This window comes from Ostrea edulis, chromosome 6 (assembly GCF_947568905.1).
Source record: "Ostrea edulis chromosome 6, xbOstEdul1.1, whole genome shotgun sequence".
NCBI lineage: Eukaryota > Metazoa > Mollusca > Bivalvia > Ostreida > Ostreidae > Ostrea > Ostrea edulis.
In genome coordinates this window covers 62446-68170 of record NC_079169.1, presented here as the reverse complement: position 1 = coordinate 68170, position 5725 = coordinate 62446, and the positions used below count along the sequence as shown (strand labels likewise).

Here is a 5725-nt window from a genome sequence, read left to right as displayed (position 1 = left end):
TTAGTCCTTTGAGAGGTATATTATAGAATTTAATTAACAAAAAACTAATTTTTATATTTCCAATTATTCTAAAAGCTATGTGTAAGTTTTAAAGGTAAGAAAAAAACATACACTACCACCACCACCCCCTCCCCAGCCAAATTTCAACATGAATTAAAATCATACGCGGCTAGCAGGTTACAGTTATTGTCAAACCCCGAGTATGCATATCAGTATTCAGTTTCTCCTAAAGAAAACTATTATAAAGGTGACTGACTCGAACTAACTTAATTTATATGCTTAGATCATAATTGGTAACATCAATAATCACGGGAAACAGCACACTCCATAAAATTTTGTGAATGGGCATAAGAAATAACAAATCACTGCCCAGCTGGCATTATTCTCTATGGTTTTTGTATTTACACAAGGAATAGATAAGTGATAGCAAATATCAGTAAAATATAATTGAAGAAAGCTAACAAATAATTAAAGGGGAAAATGTATATGTATTTTAAAACTGTCTTGATCCCAGTACATTTGTTTGATCTTTGTTTATAAAGTGATTTATTATAGTGAGAGTGTGCAAATATTATATTCATATCATAATTATCATTATAAGTATCATTATCATAATTGAAAACCTCATAATTATATAACTTTTAAATTCTACGTTTCAAATTGTATTCATTTCAATTATTAGATGTATAGGAATGTCTTGAAAACAGATGTCGGACAATCATCGATGTAAGATCTTAAGTCTGTACCACCTCGGGCTCAACAAACCCCAAAAATGGGCTCTATTCCTTGCACTGTGCAGATAACTGAATTGTCAACAACAGGTTATCACATTTTGATGGGTTACTGCTAAGCTTTATATGTAAGAAATATATATCATAAGATTTGGTTTCTTATAAATAAGTGCTTCTTTTTTATGTCAGCATTTTATAAGATTATTCTGTTTCAATCTTCAACAGCAATGCATTGGAAACTGGTTCCTGACCACCTGTACCCATAAACTTGGAGTGTCTACTGTGAAGGACCTGATTTCAAACCATGGTTCTCTATCTACTTCATAACCACAAGACAGGCACTAGTTATTGATAGACTTGTAATCTCATGTCATTGCCAAGAATATATTGTACAATTTGTGTGTCATAAATGATCAAATACTACCACTCTAGAGGAAAAATCAATTAAACGTAGGCTTGACTTATGTACAGAAGTATCTACATGAAATTGTATGAAAAGAAAATACATGGTGTTGAAGACTTTTATTTTTAATACTTAATCTGTATTTGTATATCATAAGATATTAAAATCAACAAGAGCAAATCAGCTTTCATAATCTGCCCAGGAATGGATTGCTCTGGTAATTTGTTAATCCAGTGTCACTTTTCACAATCCAATAAACCACCAAGCAGTAGGCCCATTATCTTCAAATAAACTGAAATAAAAAAAATCACTGTAAATAGCAAAGAAGTATAGTGTACAAGGAAATAATAAATGCATTGTGGAGATGAAACTGCAGAATCAGTTAAATATATGGAAATGAAGAATTATATATCCCTTCCATTGTTAGATTCAAGCATATTTTTCTGCATCTGCACAACTGTTATAAATAAAGTTTGAGATTAAAAGATTGATTGATGTCTGATAAAAATCTAAATTCTGATCTTGATGGGTCAAAAACATAAATCAATGCATGAAAAGGTGTTTTCTACATGGGATAAACTTTGATGGTATCTAAATATTGATATTGAATAAAAGTTAATCACAGAGCTAAATCTACATGTATTAAATAAATGATTATATTATTTATAGAATTATTTGGATCAACATTTATCAAATTAGTTTCGTAGGTAGCGGTCTTAGTGAAATACTTGCATGTGAATTAATGTAGTAATTTAGTGTTTTGTCATACATTTAAAATTTTGCCCTAATTCTTAAATGTGACATTCACAATATCCGAAACCCACATGTGACACCACTCAGTCGAAAGATATTCTTCATAATCATAATTCTGACCTGTGTTTTAGATTCATTTAGGTCATGCTAATGATGCTTCGGATTCTGGTATCACTATGAAACAAGTTTTACACAAGATTTCAGAATTGAAAACGTGCAAATGATATAAAACATGAAATTCTACCGTTAGACCTACATGGAAATTTTAAGGTAAAATATTTATGAATGCATATATACATAAATTTTACAGACCACATGTATATTGTATCTCCATGGATAAACTCGATGAGAGTCTAATAGACCATTAAGCTTGTCATTAGTACCGTATGCTGTATTTCATAGATCCCATCTGTCTTCTCCCATATCATTGATGGATCCAGGATTTCCGGGGGGGGGGATGTAAAAGTCAAGTTATGAAGTATTAGCCAAAATACTCAGCCATTTTGGGTGCCAAATCTGGAGTTTTCATCTATATATGCCAGTAATGCCTTGGTCGCTCACGAAAAGGGGGAGGGCTAACAATCCGCCACTATATGAAAGTCGAAGCTATTAAACAACTGTTAAATGGTGAAGGGGCGGGGGAGTCTTTATCCTTCACACCGTCTATAACAGCTATTGCTTCTGTTGTTTTCAGTCATCTCTCCAAATGTAAATGTATATTTACGAAATATTTATTCGTGAAATACAGAGAAAACGTGTAAATAAGTGTTTTGACATCGATTGTTTACATTAGTACCTGCATTGTTTCCCCCGTTGTTTCGCCAACCCGGGAGTAGATAGGATCCTGGACATCTTACATGTTCGCCGTAAACCAAGTTGAAAACACGCAAACACGAATGAAAAGTTATGATCGTTTCTTTTAACTTAAATAAGCCAATTCATAGTCTATTGCTATGCTGAAAATTGTGTGCTTGTCTCCGGAAGTTCTCCACCGGAAGCGAGACTGTATGGCCCTATACTGAATCGGATTTGTTTGTCACCGGAAACGCTTCACCGGAGGCGACGAGAAACGAGACTTACAGCTTCTATTGCGTCATGTTTTTGAAGGACCTATAAAAATACCGTTTTGTTTTTCAAACCTCGTGTTTTGATATCCAGTGCTGATTTCGAGCTGATGATGATGAAAATGACTGAGAAAAACGGGAAATTATGAAATTCACATCTTCCTTCAAAGTATCACACCGGTAATTATTTTCACTGTATATTGCTATTGAGGAAAACAATAATTAAAAGTAAGTTTGCAGAATTGATGCCGATTAACGCAGTCGGAAATGTTCTAGGTTACCTGTCTCGTCTGCCGACACCGGAAAAACAACACTGCGCAGCATTTTCGAAAACAAAAATACCCGCAAACAAGACTACCATCAAATCCACGTGTTTTTCACATGTGTGTAAACAGCTGGAGTGATTGATTGAATATTGCTTAACGTCCCTCTGGAGAATATTTCACTCATATGGAGACGTCACCACTGCCGGTGAAGGGCTGCAAAATTTAGGCCTATGCCACAGGCACTTGTTTCTGTAAATGACTTATGACCTCTGTATACTAATAATAACACAAGGTACCTAGCTTCAAATGACACCGAATTGTACCTCCTGAGTATGTCGGCCTTTTGAGCTTCCAGGGAATATGCGATGCAAATGTATTTACTACCGTTGTATTGTACAATCATTCAACTTAAAAACCATTGATGGCATGACTGCATTAATTGCCTCTTATCGCCGAAAACTGCAACAAAACATGGGTCTACTGCTCGATTTTCCGTTTTATACCACGAAGTGCTATGTAAGTAGTATACAGCGACTCGATGGGTGGTTCAACTGAGTGCAGTTTTGAGTGCGGGCCGATAGGCGGTTCAACTGAGTGCAGTTTTGAGTGTAGTTTGTAGTGCGGGGTTTTATAGAGGGGGTCAAGCAGTTGGCCAGGTGGCCGGGGCCACCTGGCGCGGTCAAGCGAGGTTGGCGCGGTCAAGCTGGGCAGGTGGGGAGAGGTGGTGCTGTGTAGCAGGCGAGGTGTTGGGGGGATAGCGTGTGAGCGTTTTGTATTCCTGGTGTATTCCTTTATGTGAAATTTTCAAATAAAAAGAATTAAAGAACAATTAAAAGTTTACACATTTATTCAATGAACAATTAAAAGTTTACACAAACACATTTATCAAATGAACAATTTACACATAATTTACGGACCTCGTCTAACAGCTGACAGAAAATAGATAGGCGTCAGGTTTCATTTCTCGGAAACACGGATATTTTGTAAACAATGAGCTCAGATATTCCGAGGGATGTTTTCAAGGAGGTCCGCTCTCTCTCGTTATATAACGACGCTCTCGCCAGTTCGCTTCACTGGTGACCCAGTAACGTTTAGAAGATTGAAAATTAGAACATGCCAGGTTTCGTTTTCATTTCGCGGAAACGCGGGTATTTTGTAAACAATGAGCTCAGCTACGGAATTCGGTTAACATGCACAGAGTTTATGGATATGTTCACTATATTGTGTGGTTTGAGTCAGATCTTTCTGCATTAGGCCTTTGTATTGAATCTTATGTGATTGATTTTTTGTGTGTTTTTGTTGTTGATTTTTTACTCGGGAATGATTCACTCATAAGGCGACGTCATTACTGCCCGTGAAGGACTGCAAAATCTAGGCCTATGCTCGGCGCTTACGGCCTTTGAGCAGGGAGGGATCTTTATCGTCCCACACCTGGTGTGACACGGAACCTCGGTTTTTGCGATCTCATCCGAAAGAACACCCCATATTTAGACGCCTCTGACGACAAGCAAGGGGTACTGAGGACCTATTCTAACCCGGATCGCATATAGTTTTACGCTATATATTTAAAAATAATTCATTTTTACTCTAAAAGTACTTTGGACATCAACACTATTATGGCTATAGCAGAACAGTTTTATAGTATATAAAAACAACTATGATATATGTGCACTTCGCACCTTATGAGATCACAACGAAAAAGTACGTCACGACGTACATCTTACAATTCATGTCTATATGTTGTCGTTCTATTGATAGGCGTTATCAAGTAAAGTTGCCGTCTAACCTATACATAAGCTGTATACGTGAAACTTTTTCTTGTCAAATAATATATTATTTCAATTTTGCATCAAATCACTCAACATTTTTATATTTGCGCGAAGGTCATAATATATATTGTGACCTTGAAATCGCCCCTCTATTTTCTCCCGATCATCACTACGTTATGTAAAGAAATCTAATTCTACATAATTATTGCGAGCAGCGTGTAAAGGGGTAACGATATACGGTGTATGGTGGTGTATAAAGTGTATATATATTTATATTCCTTTTACCAAATGAAGAGTTAGGACACAATTCTGACACATAAAGAAACCCCCCTTTCCGCATCTGATTATGTCTGGCATACTCTTGAAAATGGAAAAAAAAAGAGTATCCTGCATTAGATGCATTTTAAATTTCCCTTTATCGGAGCACTTGGTCTCTCTATAGATCTGGGTTTTTACTATATCAACTATAGGAAGTCTCATAATTGTTCATGAAAAAGTTAAGATAATGAACAATCTTATAATGATTACACAATTGAGAGTAGGGTAAACACGGATCCTTGTTAAAGTAAATATGAGTGGTGGCAACTGCGGTGCCAGTAGTCGTGTTCATGAGAATGTGAGGGTTGGTATGTGGTCCAAATTTGGTGGTATATGGTGTGAATGAAAATTTGGTTGGTAGTGTGGTGTTAACGAAAATGTGAGCGGTGTTATGGTGGTGAAACATGCAAACTAATAAAAC

The 5725-nt window shown here is 36.2% G+C and overlaps 1 long non-coding RNA gene across 1 annotated transcript; it reads right to left on the bottom strand.

Annotated features, from left to right (window-relative positions):
* Nucleotides 1–1239: 1239 nt before the first annotated feature.
* LOC125683432 (uncharacterized) lies at nt 1240–2876 on the bottom strand. Its single transcript, XR_008796105.1, has 2 exons — nt 2684–2876; nt 1240–1426 (listed from the first exon to the last, which is right to left on the bottom strand). It is a non-coding gene; the product is annotated as an uncharacterized LOC125683432 (long non-coding RNA).
* Between the last annotated feature and the right edge of the window lie 2849 nt (nt 2877–5725).